We start from the raw sequence: 20,338 nt of genomic DNA, 5'->3' as shown, positions 1-20,338 counted from the left end.
ATACAGTCTGCATAGCCATAGAAAGACTTTGTTCACTGCGTGCGTAATGTAATACAGTTAAAAACGTATGCAAGCTAGGATTCAAAGCATGCAAAGGTATTTACTAGGTCAACGCATTAGTCTGTAAAATTACACTGTACATAGTGACAACTCAAAATATGCTACAAATTGACATTTTAAATATTTTTACATTTTTTTTTATTTGTCTTTAATCAAAAAAATAGATTTTTTACAAAAGTAGAAAATGCAATCAGTCACTAGAACTTTGTTACAATAAAGTAAATTGAAAGTGTTTTCATATCTTCATCATGTTAACAAAGAACTAAAGTTTGTCTTAAAGTGGCAATTATCAAGTCTGTTAAATCAAACGAGTTGCCAGACACTGACTCTGATCACAGTAAGGGTCACGTCAAGGTGGCTTGACTCGAAGGGAATTTTACGTGCTGGAGAATTTTAAAGGTCGCAAGTAACCACTTTGTTGAATCGTCACTGATCAGTTTGGCCCAACATGTAGGCTCGTCCATCAAGACAAAGTCCTAGAACGCGTATTTCAAGTAGCGTGATCCAATCTGTTGGTTGGCTAAACACTGAAAGAGCAGGTGTCAAACGGTTTCTTTTTCAGTGTTTGTATTACAGAAGCAACAAGATTAGTTGCTGCAAGGCCTCTGATGGCCAAAATTTCATTCGTCAGAAGCAAGTTCAGCCTAGCTCGCAGGAGAAAAGTCTTGTCCCCGTTTGCTCGGAAATTTCTTGATAGAACCCTGGAGCTCATTCAATTTTTTTGTGTTGGATGGAAGGTGAGCCATCAGTTTGTTTTTGGCTGCTGCTTCAAGCGTAGATATCCAATCTTGCTCCTTTATTTTTTTTGGATATTACCCGGATTGTTGAACAATGTGTCTTCCTCGCACTCAATTGACTCCTCGAAATGCAATTGATATTTGCATTTCGCCAAGAAAGTAGCTTTTTACATCGCAAGGCCGCTAGTTCCTGGTTGATCAGTTTGTAGATGGAAGGAGCAGATCCCATCCGACACTTTCTATATAGCATCAACGTATTGGATTTAACGGTTCCCTGGAGAGAGAACAAGCTTAGTTCACGGCGTATAGCAGCCACCGGGGTGGAGATGGGCAAGCCAAGAACTTTTCTCCAGAATAGAGCTTCAAGTTTAGGCCAAATTACCTTTGGTATATTTGGCATCGCATCTGCCCCATAAGTCAGTGTTGGGACCACCTTTTTATAAAACTCCAACACTCGAACCATAGAGAAGCAGCCACATTTTTTATCTATGGCTTTTCCTTGTGCTGCCAGTTTGATTGTTTTGGTTCTTAGAGCCTCTTGCATAGCAGTTTCATGACGAGTGCAGTCAAGCATGACCCCCAGATATTTGAATTCTCGTACTTATTCAATACAATTGCCGTCCAAGCTAAGCAGAGTTTTTTTCGTGTATTCTGTTTCGTATTTCTAGTGTCATAAACTTGGTCTTTATCTCGTTTATTTCTAGGTTGTCTGAATATATTGGTGTAAGTTGTTAAGCTGACGTTGTAGACTGATTGGGGTATGATCGAGGAGGATGAGGTCATCGGCATACAGTAGACGGGAGGTAGCTGTTTGGTGCAGCTTTGGTGGAAACGTACGGACTGCTGCTTCTGACTCCTTGAGATCTCCTAGGTATGCCAAGAAGAGAGCTGCGGCAAGTGGGCACTCCTGCTTCACACCTCTTGCCATTGGGATTAACGATGATAAAACCCCCTGTTGATCTAAACGCACTCATGGTGGTGTCAGTGTAAAGGGCTCTGATGGGGGCTAAGAGAGCAGGCGGGCAGTCCCAAGCTTCAAGTTTTTTCCAAAGGCGAGATCTGTCTACTCTGTCAAATGCCTGTGTTAGGTCTATGAAGGCGATGAATACTCGAGACCCTCCCTCAAACACCTTATTCTTTAAGGCATTCAACAAGAGGATGTTAGCTGCTGTACCCATGTTCTTCTTGAAGCCAGATTGAAAATAGTCATCGCATGGTGCTTGTTTGGCCCAGGATTTACATTTTTCCAGTAACAGTGTACCGAAAACCCTACCTATCGAATCGGACAAGGCCGCCATTGGCCGATAGTTCGCCGGGTCACTCTTGTCCCCTTTCTTGAAAATCGGTACAACTATTGCTGATTTCCATGAGGGCAGGATGGATTTTAATTCTGCACATTTCTCGAAGATTTTTCTGAGAACCCTTGACCATTCTTTCAGGCAGGTTTTCAAATCCACATTTGTGACCCAATCCGGTCCTGAGGCTGTAGTGTTCTTTAAGATTTTAATCTCATCTGCGATCTCTTCTTCGTCATCTTACCCAATGCGAGGTCTCTATACTTGGGATTGATGTATTACAGGTGGATGGACATTGAAACAAGTGCTTGAAACCTGACGTCCAAGTTTGCTCGCCTATACAGGTCACCACTGAATTTTCTACTGCTGGCGATGTGGTTTTTAAGAGACCAGAATCCTCAAGCCTTATGACCACTTATTGCCTTGATGTTCTCAGCATCTTGTTGGTAAAGGGTGAGCCGGTAGCTTCTGAGCCAGTTTTCATAGCATTTTGTGGCTGCAGCGGCCTCGATGAATGATTCCGGCGCTAGCGATGTTCTTGCTTTCCATTTGATTCTCCTCAATTTATGTCTTTTCTCCACTAGGACTTTATCATAGGTGTGGATAGTTAGCACGCCTGGACGGTTTTTGCTAGTGGGGGCTTTTTTGTACACTGTCAGAAGCGGGATGTAATCAATTTGTTTTAGTCGGTCAGTGTAGGACATCACATTATATCTGTACTCCAAGTCTCTTATTGAACTGGCCTTCAATTTTAACCTAGTTCCTTGGGAGTTAATTTCAAAGTGGGTGCTCGTCATTAAGGTAGCCGGTGCTGTTGTGGACCATGTCATGGACAGCAGGTTGTGGCACAAGCATTAACTCTCGTGACCTCCAAGGCGGTCGTGACTTGTAGGAAAGATTGTGAAACAAATATGTAATCTATGGTAGCTTTTGAAGTTTCACGCTCCCGCGACGGTGGTCTTTGAAGGTCAGGGAACACCTCATCGAAATTATATAGGTCTCTTGACTTTGGCATTTAGGTGTCATTAAGTGTGGTGTTTGGTGTTTTGCAGAGGTCCTTACACGGATTGTACCTCTGACTAACTCTGCTGTTATCTGCTAAACGACGTATGCGCAAGAGGAAGTTTGCTGCGCTCGTCTTCAGCGAAACACGGACTTCTATGCCCTGTACATTGGACTTCAACACCCAAAGTAGATATATGAACTGCTTTTTACGGGTGTGACTATTGCAGCGGCAGCCGGGCTGAGAGTAATTACCTCAGCGGCTGGGCTGGTATAGAGTCTACTCCCCCTTACCCTGAACTGGCACACCCCTTATTGCTCGCTCTCTCCCGCTCACCTGCTTTCATTTTCTCCTTGTTTCAGAGCCAACTCACCTCTAAGCCACGCCCACCACTCCACAGCAACACCCAGCGACATGTTATAAGCCAGTGTGCATGCGTATTTCGCGCGCACATTTAAGTGTCAATAAGTGTAGTGTTCGGTGGCGAGGTGCATGGGACGTGGCAGACTCTGTTAAACAGTAAGCTTTATGGTACACGAACATTTTTCAATAAGGAATAAGCACATTGCTATAAAGACAAATTACGTTTTAAGGTTATCCAGATAAACCTTCACATTACATAGATTTGCACTGAGCAGTGTGTGGCTCACGTCCCCAGATAGTCAGCACCCTTATTTACTTAGACGGAAGCAAAGTGCCTCCTTTTGACGAATCTGTTGAAAGTAAAGCCTGCGACACATTCTATTTAGCAGCATAAGTCATACACAAAGATGGAAATCACGCTGCGTAATGGAAAAAAAAAATTAAAGACCATCCTAAAAGAGCCTTTAGGTACGAGCCCCTCAATGACTAAAAATAACACCAAAAAACAAATTGAATGTACAGCCTCTCTCAAATGAAAAACACTCCTTCCTCTCAATGTCAGTCCAAGTGACTGAAGACAATCACCTCCTTGACAATGCTGGCAAAATCAGTCACAATGCAGACACTCAAGAAGGTAAAGTTTTGTGCTCCCTGAAAGCTGTAAACGAAGATAATACAACCCTTTTTCTAAAAAAGAAAACAAAGAAAACATATCCACAGGATATAGACACTCACGAAGACAAGTTTTTGCCTGCTGCGGATATAGCTATGTTAGCACCCGTCATTATGGCAGACCTTGATAAAAGGGCACGTCTTTCATTAGGTCCATCCACGCCAGTGTCAACTTTTGGACACTTTCGAGAACATGTCCATTTTCACAAACCGAATATGAAAGCACATGGTAATCTCTCACATAGCTTTTCTCAAAATGGAGAAGAATTCACTTCTAAAGATCCATTCCGATCTACTAGCTCACCATCCTCGTTATTAGCAAACAAACACAAATTTACACGAGAGAGGTATTTATCAGGTGAATTAGAAGCTTCGGTCCCTGTATTTAATAGCAGCCACTCATCAGAGGTACCTGTTCAAGCAGAGAGGAAGTTTTCAGAATCCCTAGAGAAAGAAACTCAAGAGCTCCCAGTAATAACTAGAATTCTCAACCTGTTAGACAAGGGCAACAAACTCACTCATACTTTACTGAAGGATATAAAAAACAATATCTCGTTAAACTCAGAAAAACTAAGTAAAGTAGAAGTATTCCACTTGGAATGCCCTACAAGAGCTGCCCTGATAGTAAAACAGGAAGGCTTAGTATCTGAATCAATACTAAAAAACTCTATAGTGACACAAACGATAAATGATCACCTACTGCACCATGGAATTCCAAGGTCATTCGCAAATATGGCAAAGAACCCGATTATATCCACAACCACTGGCGTTAATGGGGAATCGATTGACATAATTGAAATAGCTAAATTACAACATGAACGATTGTGGCAGAATGAACAATTCTTGTATCAAACAAATCCTCAATTGCACCACTCTGAAACGCCACAAATGGTTGCACCTTTAATACCTGAGGTTGAAATGCAGAATTCCTCTCCTGATAGCCCCTCTGCGATATTAGAAATCATAGAGCAGGACATGGAGTTAGAGAACATTTCTGAAGAAGCAGAGAATACACTTACATCCACTGAAGGGCCCCATCACTTATCTAGAAGAGCTAAAAAAAAAAAACTATCAAAGAGCACTAAAAAGAAGGCATAAGAAACGGGGAAGTGAGAATGGAACACATGAATTGAAGAAACTCACAGTCTGTCCCAAGAAAGGCAAAACACAAACAACTGCCCACCTTAAATATAGACGATCATGCCTTGAATTTAAGCCAACTGAACGAAGAAAGCAAAATTGTACTTCAAATACCCCCGCAAGATGCTAATGGGGAATCCAGGGTGGAAGAAAACGAGCAATCGACTGTCCATGAAGAGCTGAAAGTGGCACAAATAACCCAAACTAAAATGAAGGCATATTTCCATGAAACTCAAACAACAAAAAAAACAGGAAATCCTAAGAAAACAGAATGCCAGGCGGGGAGAGAAAAGGCAACTCCAAAGAGTGGTAATCTGAAAACCCCTGATATAGCGTCTGTACCAAGTATGTCAACTAGACAAAAACCCCTGACAAAGTTTCTACTTTGGTACAAACATGTGCTGAAATCCAACCAGCCCCTATTGAACAGCAAGCATCCAACTTTTGAGATGTACCAAATAATGCCCAGCCTCCACAGAATCCGGCCACTTCTCCTCAAGTGAGCAATCCCATCAACTTGAAAACGATTGCTACATCCATCCCGGTGGAAAATAAAAATAGTTCAAGAGCATTAGTATCGTTCCCAGATGCATGTAATTTAGTAAGTAATTTGCCACTGCTTGAAAAAATGTCCTTGCCTAGTGACTTAGTGTCTATTATTGCTGGGCAGGAAATAATTAATTACTCAACCCTGGACTATTTCCAAATCAACCTTAATAGCATTTAACAATATTTCTGAGGCTATGAAAACAACTATTGGATGGAAGAGTGATCCAACGATGAATGGAAAGGAACGTATTAATCGCTCCTTCCTAATGAATTCTCTATACAAAATTCCATCTCTTAGAAATGTAGTCTCTAATGATATTGAAAGCATTCGGCTATCCAATCCAAACAATAACCGCATGCTCTCAAACATGCTTTCCCCATTATCGCAAAATTATTATGGGAACATAAAACTGACCTAATGATGTTAGGTCTAGAATTGTATGCATTCTCCTCAGTGGAAGATGCAATGGCTTTTCTTGATTTTCAGCCACCAATTGTAACAGCTTCTGTTAATATAAATCAGGACACTTCTAATAAAGATACCTCAAAACAAATGATGGAACAGCTGGCCTCCCTTACTACAGTATTAAATGGCTTATCTTGGTTGGAACCTTTGATAAAATCAGCTTCTGCGATATGTTCTACGCAAGCACCCTCATAATTGAGAGATCTAAAAATCATCACGTGGAATAATTGTGGTTTCATTAATTCCAGAAAATGGTTGCAGAATGCTCAGTGGATCATGCTACCACATATATTTTTAATTCAAGAAACCATGTCTACGTTTGAAATGCACTTTGACGGTTTTACCTCCTTTGTCCACCACGCATGGTGGAAGAGGTGGTAGACCGGCAGGTGGCTTGGCTATCCTCATTAACAACGCACTTTTCTTGAAGGTGAACCATATTTACCATTCAGATTTGCTACTTTTTGTAGATGTGACAAAAATTCCCTGCACAAGCTCAATGTTTTTTCTGACTTCATTATACTGGAATCCGTCTCTTATGTCAATTTCACAAGCTTGTGAAATTTTTTACACAGCTCTAATGGAGGCGTATGAAAAAACTCCACAAGTAGAAATTCTGATTGGAGGAGATTTTAATGCAACCTTTCTATCTTCTCCTGTTCCCAAAACTAACTGCCAATCCAGTATCACTCAAGACTCACGCGTGAAAAAGGGGAAATGTGGCTGCAATATTTAGAGAGCCAGGACTTGTACACCATACAACCAGATGTTACTCACAAAGTATTTACATGGAAGAGGCTCATATTCTTCGTGGATCGATTACTTGGTAGGATCCAAAACTTTATCTGGGTGGATGTCTCTTTCGAGTACTATTGATCCCGCATTAGGTGACCACTTAATGATGGTCTCCTCGATGGCATGCAAAATTACAAAATATGTATGTGACACCACACTGACTATGATACAGAGCAATAGAACAAGGCTCCCGATTAATTGGAACACAAGTACATGTAGAGAAATTTCATTTCTAGTTAATCGTGACTTATGGATATGTAAGAACCTGATACCTAAAGAGATAGAATCTATCGTGCAATGGAATCTGAAGATGATTGCCTTTCACTTAGGATCCATAGTTACTGCACAAAAATGTCAGGATCGCACTAAATACGCAATTTCTCATGGCTCTCCTGAAATTTTAGAGCTTAAACGTAAAATAAACATGGAATTGAGGAAAATAAGGAAGTCCCTTGTACTCCATGATTTTAATTGCTTTGCAATTGCAAAAAAAACAAAACACACTTATGCAATTTATCACGTATTCGGTCTCTTATTTTACTTAAACAAAATCAAAGAACAAGTTACTCTTACCTGGTAACGTTTTCCTTCGATGAGATGGTCCGACGACGTATTCCTTATCTATGACAGGTAATGTCCACAGCTGTGCTGCTTTGGAAAATTTTCGGCGTCTGCGTCGATGACGTCGATGCGCCGTCCCCGAGGACCTCCTCCGACGGTCGACGTCACCCGATGTGATAAGTAGGACGCACGACGCCGAACATTTTCTCAGTTGTAGTTTTTTCCCCCAGAACGTGCGTCACCAGTTTTCTGCCAATCAGACACACAAGGCCTTGCGGAACGCAGGCTGCAATCGCATAAGAAATTCTGCAGCGGGGAAGGTAGGGAGGGAGCGATATGGAATACGTCGGACCATCCCATCGGTAGAACGTTACCAGGTAAGAGTAACAACTTCTTCGAGGGGATTGGGTCCTCTGACGTATTCCATACCTATGACAGACTCCCAAAGCAGTACCAAGCAAGGAGGTGGGAAAAGAATTTAGAACACAAATTTAGCATGCCCAATCAAATTGCGGAATAAAGGACTGCCTTGCCAAAGGCCAGATCCTGCCCTCGGATGTAATCTAGGGAGTAGTGATGTACAAAATTATGTACCGAAGCCCAGGTGGCTGCATCACAGATGTGACGAATAGGAACACCCTTCTGCAGGGCAGTAGACGCAGCCACTCCCCTGATAGAATGGGCCCGCAAGCCAGCCGGAGGGTCCTTACCCGCCAAGCGGTAACACTCTGAGATAGCTAAAATAATCCAACGAGACAAAGTCTGTTTTGTCACAGCTTGTCCCAAACGCTTTCCAGCGTAACCAATGAAAAGTTGATCGTTCACTCTGACCCGGGACATGCGCGAAATATAAAAGCTCAACGCTCTCCTAGGATCAAGCCTATGGAGCCTCTCCTCTTTCTTACCAGGATGTGGAGGAGGATAGAACGCCGGAAAACAACCTTGTGGGCCAAATGAAATTCCGAAACCACCTTCAGAAGAAAGGAAGGACGAACTCTAAGGACAACCCTGTCCTTATGAAACACAGTGAAGGGTGGCTTAACTGAAAGTGCCTGTAACTCACTCTGCGAGCGGAAGTAACCGCAACCAAAAACACAGTTTTCAGAGTTAACAGTCTCAAAAGGCAAGAATGCAAAGGCTCAAACGGAGCACCCATAAGAAACTTAACAAGGTTCAAATCCCAACCGGGCACCAGAAAAGGTGACAGAGGGAACACATTAGTGAGCCCTTTCAAAAACTGAGAAATTAAAGATATCTTAAAATAGGAACATTCTTCAGACGAGCGCTTAAATATGGACAGCGCCGCCAGGTAACCTTTAATGGTCCCCACTTGCAAGCCCATGTGGGCCAAGGAAAGCAAAAAAGACAGAACCATGGGAATGTCACACAAAAGGATCCACATTCTTAACTCTGCACCAGTCGCAAAACTTACGCCAACGGTACAGAGACTTTGTTGCCGGCTGCCTGGCCGAGACCAACACCTCCAACACGTCTTCAGGGAGGTCCCAATCCTTATGCCTCAACATTTCAGAAGCCAAGCGTGAAGGTTGAAGGATCCGACCTCTGGATGGAAAACCTGACCCCCCTCCCGTCAGAGCAGATCGTCTCGGTAGGGAAGATGACGCGGAGGGCAGATGACAAGTCGATAAGGTCCGGGTACCACGTCCTCCGGTCCCACGCCAGAGCAATGAGGATCATCCGGGAACCAAACCTTCGCAGTACTTGCGGGATGACGGGGACTGGAGGAAACACGTACAGCAGTGGGAATGACCACTCCACCACAAACGCGTCTCCTAGGGCTCCTTTTGCAGGAAATTCCCGCGAGCAGAACCTCTCGCACTTCCGGTTAACACTGGAGGCGAAGAGATACACTTGAGGGGTCCCCCAAAGGGCGAAGATCTCCAGGAGAATCTCCTGAGCCAGCTCCCACTCGTGAGAGATCGTGCTCTGCCTGCTCAGAGCGTCCGCCGTCTCGTTGTCTCCGGCCAGATGAACAGCCGAGATCGAAACTTCCTGCTGAATGGCCCAGAACTCGAGCTGCATCGCTTCCCTGCACAGAGGAAGTGACCCTGCTCCCCCCCTTTTTGTTGAGGTAGTGCATGGCCGCCGTGTTGTCCGTTAGAATCAGGACACTCTTTCCTCGCACAGTCGGCAGAAAAGCTTTCAGGGCTAGCCTGACGGCCCTCAGCTCCAACAGATTGATATGGAGTCTGGACTCCGACGGAGACCGCTGACTGTCAACTCGTTGGCATGAGCTCCCCATCCCGTGAGGGATGCGTCCGTCACGATCGTCACCTCCGGCCAGGGCAGCCAAAATGGGGCCCCCTTCATCAGATTGCCTTTGACGGCCCAACACAGAAGGTCCTGGGCGACCGAGGGCGGCACCTGAACAGGGTCCGACATCCTGCCAGAGGACAGACCACTGGAGCTTGAGTGCCCATCGCAAAGATCTCATTCGCAACCTAGCCTCTGGCACCAGAAGAATGCAGGATGCCATGAGGCCGAGCAGTCTCAAGAACTCGGACGCTGGGAGAGTATGGGCAAGTTGAAACTTGTGAATGTGAAGAGCCCTCACCTGAGGAGGAAAAAACAGCCCCAGGGATGTGTCGAGCACTGCTCCGATGTACTGGAGCCGCTGTGTTGGCATCAAATGGGACTTCTTTAAATTTAGGGAGAAGCCCAGCCTGTGAAGGAAGTGGCAGGTGACGGACAGATGATCCAGGACTTGCTCGGGAGAGCTCCCCCTGATCTACCAATCGTCCAGGTAGGGGTAGACGTGAATCCCCCATTTCCTGAGATGCGCTGCCACCACCACCATGAGCTTGGTGAAAACCCTCCGGGCGGAGGTCAATCCGAACGGCAGGACCCGAAACTGAAAGTGCGAGTCGCCAACCGCGAACCTCAGGTATTTCGTGTGCTGGGGATGGATCGGCACATGGAAGTAAGCGTCGTTGAGGTCGAGAGACACCAACCACTCCTGAAGTTGAAGCGCCTGGAGGACGAGAGTAACCATCTTGAACTTGTCCTTCCTGAGGAGTTTGTTCAAACAACGCAAGTCCATGATGGTTCTCAATCCCCCGTCTTTCTTCAAAATCAAAAAATAAGGGGAATACCATCCCTTGTTCCTCTCCGCTACAGGCACCAGTTCTATGGCGCCTTTCTCCAGCAGGGCTTGAATTTCTTGCGCAAGGAGCGGATCCGGACTCTGCAAAGAGAGGTTCCCCGGTGGATTGTCGCAAGGCCTGTGCCGAAAGGGAAGACAGTAGCCGTGGGTTATGATCTCCAGAACCCACACATCTGAAGTAATGGCACGCCACTCTACAAGATGCTGCGCCAGCCTTCCCCCCAACCGGCGAACCATGGGACATGGCCTCATGACTGAGTGGTAGCGACTGCGGCGTTACCTGAGGGCAAAGAGGCAACTGCCCGAGCGGCCTTGGCACCACGGGTACCCTGACGTCCACCTCTGGTACCCCTGCGTTGGCATCTTTGACTGCCAGCTCCTCTCGCTTTACTGAAGGACGAGTAATAGCGAAAGGAACCACCCCTCCATTGTTGTCCCCTAGGACGAAAAGGCGGAGGTTATCGAACTGCAGCGCCCAACGACTTTGCTGCAGCTTTGGAGGTCTGCAACCTCTCAAGGCTCTCGTCAGCCTTGCTGCCAAAAAGATGTTCACCGTCAAAGGGCATGTTGAGGCGCCGGGACTGCACATCAGGAGCGAACCCAGACTTCCGCAACCACGCAAACCTGCGTATTACGGTGCTCGCCGCCATGGACCGGCTGACACAATCTGCCATGTCCAAACCCGACTAAACGGCCTCACACATGGCATCCTTGCCATCCTGAACCACAGCAAGGAAACCATCCCGTTCGTCCCCTTCGGGAATATGTTCAGCCGCTAATGCAAGACAGTACCACAGAGTGTGTGTGTGTGAAACGAGACAAGGCACATACGAAGTTGGCCGCCTGAAGCGCAATACCCCCTGAAGAAAACACTTTCTTCGCCCAGCCATCAAAACGTTTGTCGTCCCTATCCGGAGGGATCGTAGGATACGCCGCCTGCTTTATCTGGGCCGTAGACGCCTGCACCACCAAACTCTCCGGAGTGGGGTGCCTGGACAAGTAGCAGGCGTTGCTACTGCTGGACGAGATTTTCGCGACAAAGGCTTGCCCACTGCCGGGAGACTCTCCGGAGCAGTCCAAGCCGCCGCCACCCTTCTCTGCAGAGCCATATGAAACGGCAGTACCTGGTCACTGGGGGAACCAAGATCAAGGATGTTCGTGAGATCATCCTGAACAAACTCCCCTGGGGGAGCCGACCATCCCAAGTACTCGATGACCCGAGACATAAGGCGCCGGTACGAAGAATCGGCATGAGTGCCAGGCTCCAGCCTACAAAACTGCACCTCCGGAGAGGTGTCCAGTCCACTGGCATCATGCAGTGACTGCCTCAGGTCATCAAATTGGCTATGGCCCGAGAGAAGTTCAGCAGGCACCGTAACCGGAACCAAGCCCTCAGAGCCCTCATCACCCTTTGAAATGTACTCCAGGCGGTGAGAGGAAGACACCTGGGGACCAAAGCTATGCCTAACCTTAGCCAGAGCCTTTCTAGGGGCTACCACCGTGCCACGGGGCCCCTCCGACACCACCGCCTCGAAAGGCGTTGAGGGCGCCGAACGAGTCGGCGTTCAGCGAATCGGCGTCGACGTCAGCTGCAGCGCCGGCGGCATCGACACAGGCCTCGAAGCCAGGGCTCCGAGCGTGTCCTTCGACAACCTAGGCGTCGACGACCTGCTCGAAAGCGGAGCCTCGAGAGAGGTCATCGACGACCTCGACGCCACAGGAGTCAACGTCTTCCTCGAAGACGGCACAGGATCACGCGGTCTCGAGCGCGTCGAGGACCAGGAACGGGCATGGCGAGAACGGTTACCCTTGTCCGAGCGGGACCGCTCCCGCGAACCATGCCGACCACCCAAGCCCGAAGGCTTACGAGCTGTGTCTCTCGACCGATCACGACCAACCCCACTCGGAGGCGCGGACGGACCGGTGCCCTGCGATTCAAGAATTGCCAACATCTTCTTCCCGAAGGAAGCCCATTCCTCCGGTGTCGCTTGCAAGCGACCCGCCGACGGGCGGAGTCCTCGGAAGAGGACTGGGAAGGCGACCGATGCCGGCGCTTCCGGGAATGCCTCGAAGAGGCAGAGGCGTGGCGAGACCGGCTCCTGGAAGGAGACCCACTGGACCTCCGACGGTGACGCGGAAAGTTGCCTCTCGAATCATCCGTCGAAAGCCCCACAGACCTCGACCTCCTGGGCTTAGACACCCTACCTACTGACAACTTCTTCTTGAACTCCCGCAAGGCCTTGGCCGTGAGCGACTGGCAGTCGACAGTCTTCCGTGTCGTGGGCCTCCCCGAGGCACCAGAGGCAGGCGTCGTGCAAGTCCGTTACCGACATCTTGGACCCACAGTCCCCGCATTTCTTGAAGCCCAGACGCGGGGTTGAAGACGAGGTAGACATTGTCACAAACAGGTTTTCACAAAAACTGAACAGGTTCAAAGAACCGAGAAGAATAAAGCAAACACGTTCGCGGAAAAAACGGAACTGAGGCTACGGGCGTCGTGCGTCCTACTTATCACATCGGGTGACGTCGGAGGAGGTCCTCGGGGACGGCGCATCGACGTAGGACGCAGACGCCGAAAATTTTCCGTAGCAGCACAGCTGTGGACATTACCTGTCATAGATATGGAATACGTCGGAGGACCCAATCCCCTCGAAACATGGTTGTGATGCTATGTAAACGTAATATCAAAGACATATGGAAACATCTCAGACCCGCAAATAAAGAACAGTATCTAGAATTAGATTCAGCAATCGACAGAGCAACATGGACCTTCTTTTTCCTCCACAAATATGCAATTCCTCCTGCTTTTTCTCACCTAGAAAGATCTCCTACTTGTATAAACATTCCTGATATTTGCCCGTGGGATAGCGATGACATATTTTATGCCATTCACAAATTAAAAGCGTCCAAATGCACAGGTCCTGATGGTTTGCCCCCATGCGTCATTAAAGACGATCCAGTATTCTGGGCACAAATTTTCCTAGAAAATTTCAAAGCAATATTTAGGAACAAAAAAATTCTGTCATCTTGGCTCACATCCATTATTATACCCTTACACAAAAAAGGGCCCATTGAAAACCCTAACAACTTCAGGCCCATTGCCCTAATAGATGTGGCAGCCAAAATATTCGCCATTCTGATCTTGCAAGAAGTAGAGATTGTGATTCGCAATACCGATTGTCTAAGTGCAGCTCAAGTAGGCTTTCGAAAAGCTATGGGGACAACTTTAAATGCAAGTATTCTTGCCCACCTGATAGCATCCTGTAAATCAGACAAAAGCCCGATCTTTGTTGCATCACTGGACCTGAAAGCTGCGTTTGTGTTATTAGAGGGATTTTATGGCAAACAATGATAAATGCCCACTTTCCGCCATACTTAGTCACACTGATTTCCATGCTTCACTATAAAACAACTTTAAAGGATTAACCGTGAAGGCACCCTCACTGAAGCCATCCCCAGTTGGATAGCTGTAAAGCAAGGATGTAACTTGGCAGCCATATTGTTTAAGCTGTATATGGCCGATCTTGATAATATTTGGAATGAAAAGAAATCCTTTGCAGTGCGATTTGGAAATCTCAAGTTATCATGGCTAGCCTATGCAGATGATGTTCTTTTTGACAGAACTCAATCAGGACTACAAGCTAAACTAGAGAGCTTCCTTACTTACTGCTTTAATCCTCAAATCAAAAATGATCTTTTCAAATCGAAAGAAAGTACGCCATTTCAAATGGAACATTGATGCAACACAGATAAAGGTGGTTCAAGAATTGTCCTACTTGGGTTACAATGTCTCAAATAACATCTCATTGAAAACAAACAGTTTGATGAGGAACAGTTGATGGTGAAATTGCGACCTCTCAAAGGACAAATGAGAATGATTTATCACAAATTCTGTAATTTCTCGCTTATCCCACTTTATGAATATTATAATAAGAAAGCTGAAGCAATTCTATTACACGGTGTGGAAATACATTTGGGGGACTTGGGACCCTTCTTCAACCATTTACAAGGAATTCTATGGAAAAATGCTTTAGGCCTGCCTGTTTCGCTTCCAAATGACATCTTAAGACATGAACTAGGGCCAACATCCTTAGAAGCACGCTATCACTGGCGTCTGCTGTCACATTACTTCAAAATGTTAGATCCTCCAAAAAATTCTACCTATACAGAATTTGCCAAAATGTTAACTCCGAACAATCCTGTAACAGTTGCAAAATGTAAGGATAGAATGGATAAGCTTTTAGATGAGATCAATATACGAGAATGGGATCTCGATTTGATTACAAACCTGATAAAAAAAAACAGTTTATTAATGATTGGGCAGAATGCATAACACAAGTACAGTCATATTCGTCCTTCGGTCAATAGGCAGAATTCATTCATCCACAAAGACCTCGTCTGGCATATTTATTGCTTTGTCCCGATAAAATGATTCGCAGAACATATATGCTATTTCGAATGGATCTGATTCACACTGAAGTCAGAACCAGATACTGGACTAAGAATCAAGACACTCGAATGGATGAAATTTGTAGATTCTGTAAAGAGACGGAAGAATCACTAAAACATTTATTTCTTTATTGTTCTCCTTTTGAAAAAATGCGTGTAATCATGTTGAAAGAATTTACAAATGCCAATACGATTTTCGCAAGAAACTGCATATGGAAGCATTGCATGTGGGGTTCGAGTAATACGACCATAATAGCAACGGTCCGTCTTGTAAATTACATTAGAACTGAAATGGAAAAGGACTATTTTAGTACAAAAGGATGAATTATGAAAAATGTATATTTTAGATTTGAAGAATGTTCTTTGTTTTATTCTTTTTTGATATGAAAGTATGTACTTATGGAAATTAATTTATAAAGGTGTTTTACACTAAAAACACATTTTTTAATAAAAAAAAATAAGTTTCTTACTATGATCTAGATTTGACCATTTCACCTTCACCATTAAAAGGGCTTGATTGCTGAAAAGTGTTTTTTCCACTGAGATTCCACATCGGTTCCGGCAAGCTATCAAAAGGCCTGATGAGGGCCGTCCTAAGGGACCCTTTTTTTTTTGGTGCCAGGACCGTTTCATATCCTTCAAAGGTCGGTTGCTGTGCTAACCAAGTCTCCTGTAGGCAGACTAGGTCATATACTCTGAGGTTTCTGTCGCCTGGCTCTGTCAAGTGAGCATGACCTCGGGTATTCCATGAGCACAGTCTTGTTTTTTTGGGAGCATGTATTTGTTGGTTTTTCTGTTGAATGCGCTGCGGGGCGATTAATTGCTATTTATTCCTCTGTGCTGTTAGAACTTTCGGTAGCCATGACCACAGACCTTGCGATGAGGCTCCCTTTTCTGCCGATTTTGTCGTTATTTGTTTGATGGACACTTTGTGAAATAGATCTCACAATGGGTATGTCATTTGCTTTGAGATCTATTCTTAGATTCCATAAAAGTGGCAGTAACTAGTTTGTTAGGTTTTGCGATTTGTGACGCTCTAACAGATTTTGTATCATTGGCTTCCTGATTTTTGCTTTTGCTATTTACCAAAGAGGAGCTGTTAATCCACTCTGATGCGTGACCTCTGGACTTTGTCTCTGAAACGTTATATGTTTTGTGCGTCGGATCTCTCGAAGGCGTATGTTGCGACTTACATTGGGAGAAGTAGGAGGCGTTTTGTGAGTCATATTGGACTTGTACTTCATGTGTTGTAGATCCGATAGGTAAACAGGTTCTGGAGGAATCACTACGTTCGCATCCCATTTTAAAGAGTACAGGAGCTTCAGCACTTAATATCTTCTTAACCCTAGAAGAATCAACGTGTAAGTGGGCTCTTGCTTTCTGGGAATTGTGACTGGGCTCGACTATTAAAAGTTTGTCTGATTTGATGGAGTTTCGGAATGTAATTGAAGAGCGATAAAACAGATCTCCAGTTTAAGATGACTTTGTCATGATTTTCTTTGATTTGTTCCAATTGGAGTATCCATTTCGCTTGGTCCCACTTTCTGGGCTTCTCGTATGTTTGAGTTCTAGATCTGTAATGGATCCCTGTACTGGACTTTTCTTTAGAGGACTTGTAGATGACTCTTTTCGGTGCTCTGTCTTTTGTCTTCCTTTCCGTTGATCATTTGTTCTTAGATGGTTACTCCAAGTGCCTTTTGCTCACGTGACGGTCAAGGTCCTCGCAACTGGGGTGCAAATACAGATCTCGTGCAACTTGCTCAGGCGTAGGTGTAATTTGTGTAGACCACTTGCCCTTAGTTTATTGCACCTAGCTTCTATGGTCTAATACAGGCTTTCTATGTTCTCGTCACTTTCGTTAGACTTTTAGTTCAACTTGAAGTTGATTTTTTTTTACGCTGATTTTTATCTGTTTGGACTGTCAATTTTGGGGACGGTTGGTCTGCCAGATGTTGACTTAAGTTCATTAATCCTTCATTTTCGTGAAAAAAAATCAATTGTTCTTGGCGATGTGTACCATGTGAGATTCTGTTCCTTTGTTAGAGTCGCTGGTTGTGTTTCAGTTCAGACATTTTGTCTAGATCTGCTTGTGCATCTGATTTTTGCTTTTGCAGGGTCGACTGGAATTGAAATATTGTCTGTCATTTGATTGCTTGTCTTACTCAGGCCTACAGTCAGGGTTTTCTTAGAAGTGTCCCTCTTTGCCACGGGCGGCTTCTTCAAAGAGTTCTGGAGGTTGACTTGGCAGGATTGAATAAGATGTTGCTCGCCCATTAAGGCCACATTTTGTGCCTTAGGTCGCTTCTCATTGAATAGTGACGGGTGGGAGACGGATAGCCCTCCAGATTTGAAATTGGAGGATGAACACACTGTTGTCCGTCAGAACAATCCATATCGCTGTTTGTGTTCCAATCTCTAGTCGCTTCACCGTAGGAAGGATTTGATTTTGGGGCACCTGTGGTGGTGCTATTGGATAATCCCGAGATACCGTTGAAGGAATGGCTTTGGTTTGTAAAGCCATGATATATGCTTCTAAAAAGATTAATTTGCTGTGGATCAGGACTTGTAACGTTGTATGGTCCTTCAAAGTATCAGGTACCGCTTCATATAACTTTGTGAATGGTGCGAGCGCTATAGTCACTGCAGACATTGAAAAAGTGTCAGGCTTCTTTGTGGGAGTGTTCATTTTGCTAGGCGAAGATTGATTTGTCAAGGAGCTTTTCGTTGGGGTGCCAGGTGGAAGAACTGTAGAGACCAACCGATGGGATTTGGTTGTTCTATATGAGTCTAAGGAATTTCTTCGGGCTGCATTAAGGTGAGGACGACTGATGTGAGGACTCTCGTCAGAGTTTCCATGTTGGCTGGTCGTTTTCCTAGCCTGGCTGTACTCCGGCTGATTAGTCTGATCAATAACATTAGATCGTAATAAATAATGCTTCTACATAGTAAATACCTTGGAATGCTTAAAAACATATGCACGGTATTACATGAAGCATAGTGTACTATTAGCTGCGATGAACGGAAGTCTGTTTACTAGGTCTGCCTAATGTTTTAGTGTTAAAACATTGTTCACGCACCCACCACGCATGATTTTACGCCCCCCTCCCGCACCCCTTTGCATGGAAAGTACAGACAGCTAGAATGTCCGTCTTGCGAGTTGGTACAAACTGCCTCCTCAGAAATGGCTGCTCTCCACCCACACGGTTGAATGCAAGCTCCAATTTTACAAATTTGTATTTACATATCTGCAGGAAAAAAAGTGATGATCACAACAGAAAAGTGGAGTAGTACTTGGGAAAGCCATCATCCACTCATGATTTTGGATACAACCGTTCTCGGCAAAATCTATATTTGAGTATTTGATGAAAAGCGTGGAGAAAAATGAAGCATTGTGGATGGACTTCGTAAGACCAAGACCCAACCTCAAGACTGAAGGATTGCAGGAGTGGATATTCATCTATCTGTACACCAAACTGAAAAGCTTACTTCATTTCTTTTAAAACCTCAAGAAAACGTTTGTTCTGTTGATTTATATAGCGCACAGCTGCCATTTGCATGATCTCCAGGTGCTCACGTGGCTCTGTATGAAAAGTGGGTAGGCTTAGAGAGAGGGATAGGATAGAATTTGTGCTCATCTTTTGATGTGAGTAGAACCAGGAGGAACTGGCCTCTGCGTGTGAGCTTTCTGCATGTGAGCTTTCTGGGTGCGCTTTGTTAGGTCTGTAAGGGTGGCATCCAATGTGAGTTGTTTGCAGGTATTGCAGATGCCCACGGGCCCGGTGCGCACTATAACTGAACAAGCAACTACAATTACAACATATTTTATGCATGTTGAAAATGTGTAATTGCTTTACTATACCTAATTTTCTTGATGACACCCACACACTTAGTGTGCTTATTCCTCTGAAATTTACTGAACGAATATATTTGAAGGTCTTTTTAAATCCTCCACAAACTGATGCAGAGCATACTAAGTTACAATAGCCGAACACCTTTCCTCTTGTGTACTCTCTTTTAGCCAGTAGCACTGTCAGTGACATAGGGCAACATTAGTGTGAACGACCTCCTTGTAGTAGAGTCATGGGATGGCACTACTAATGACCTGTAGATCTCAATACACGAGGTACTCTAACAAGGACATCACCGGAGGAAGCTCACACTGCAAAAGTTCTATTGCACTGGAGGAAGCTCACAATACTGCAAAGCTAGATGACAAGCAGGGCACTGCTGAAGTCCTAGCACTGGCAATTAACTTCTGAACGATGCCTATGGTTCTGTGATCCCAGCAGAAGCTCACACTGCTAGAGGCCTATAGCACTGACTGTTTACAAAGGAACCTCACACGGCTGGAACTTCTAGCATGGAGTAGGTTTGTGTTACTTGAATGCTACATCCACTTAGAGTGCCCAAATTGAGTCCTATAGTACTGAATGTTCTCTTGGAGAAATTCCAAACTTCTGGACCAACAAACCCCCTATACCACTGTCAGGGAGCTGCTAGAGGAAGCTTATGTGTGTGGGTCTTTGTAAGCATGACTGAGCCGGTGGAGAGAGCCCTATCGCACAGGTAGCATTTCAGTGCAAAAGCACTTCCAGTGCTCCGATTATAAATCTTAAGGAGCTAGACCCCAACAACCTGGACACATTATGCTGGAAGAAGCTCACACTAATGTGGTATAGCACAAACTGGGAACTGTATGGGTCCTATAGCACTTGGGATTTTTCACACTAGGAAACTCACACTGTTGTGGATATGTAAGAGTCTGGGCACAAGACAAGGAATCTCAGAAGGCCAGGGGGTCTGTATTCAGAGAGCACTGCTGGGTGAAGTTTGGATTGAGTCTTACAGCGGTGATAGAGCAATACTAGAGGAGGGTCAAACTACTGGGACCCTACGTCACGGACTGAATTGCTTGGCACTGCCAATACTCGTCTGGAGGAATGTTTTGGAGGAGTGTCAGGCATTCAGTCAAAAACAAAGCTGGGAACCAACTCAGGCTTATTTTCTCGCAAGTGTGTTGGCTGGTTTTGCCTTGTTTTAAGTACACACTCCACAATGCATTAAAAACTTTAGGGCAACATGGTGAGCTCACATGTATGTGTATTATGCGCATTATGTTTATTT

The 20,338-nt window shown here is 45.1% G+C and overlaps 1 protein-coding gene across 1 annotated transcript in view; it reads right to left on the bottom strand.

Annotated features, from left to right (window-relative positions):
- The window catches only part of SUZ12 (SUZ12 polycomb repressive complex 2 subunit), a 1,189,145-nt gene that overhangs the window by 988,107 nt on the left and 180,700 nt on the right, over positions 1 to 20,338 (bottom strand). The window lies entirely within an intron of this gene.

The sequence above is a fragment of the Ambystoma mexicanum genome, chromosome 3q (genome assembly GCF_040938575.1).
Source record: "Ambystoma mexicanum isolate Mex_15411 chromosome 3q, UKY_AmexF1_1, whole genome shotgun sequence".
NCBI lineage: Eukaryota > Metazoa > Chordata > Amphibia > Caudata > Ambystomatidae > Ambystoma > Ambystoma mexicanum.
This window is presented reverse-complemented; position numbering and strand designations above follow the sequence as displayed.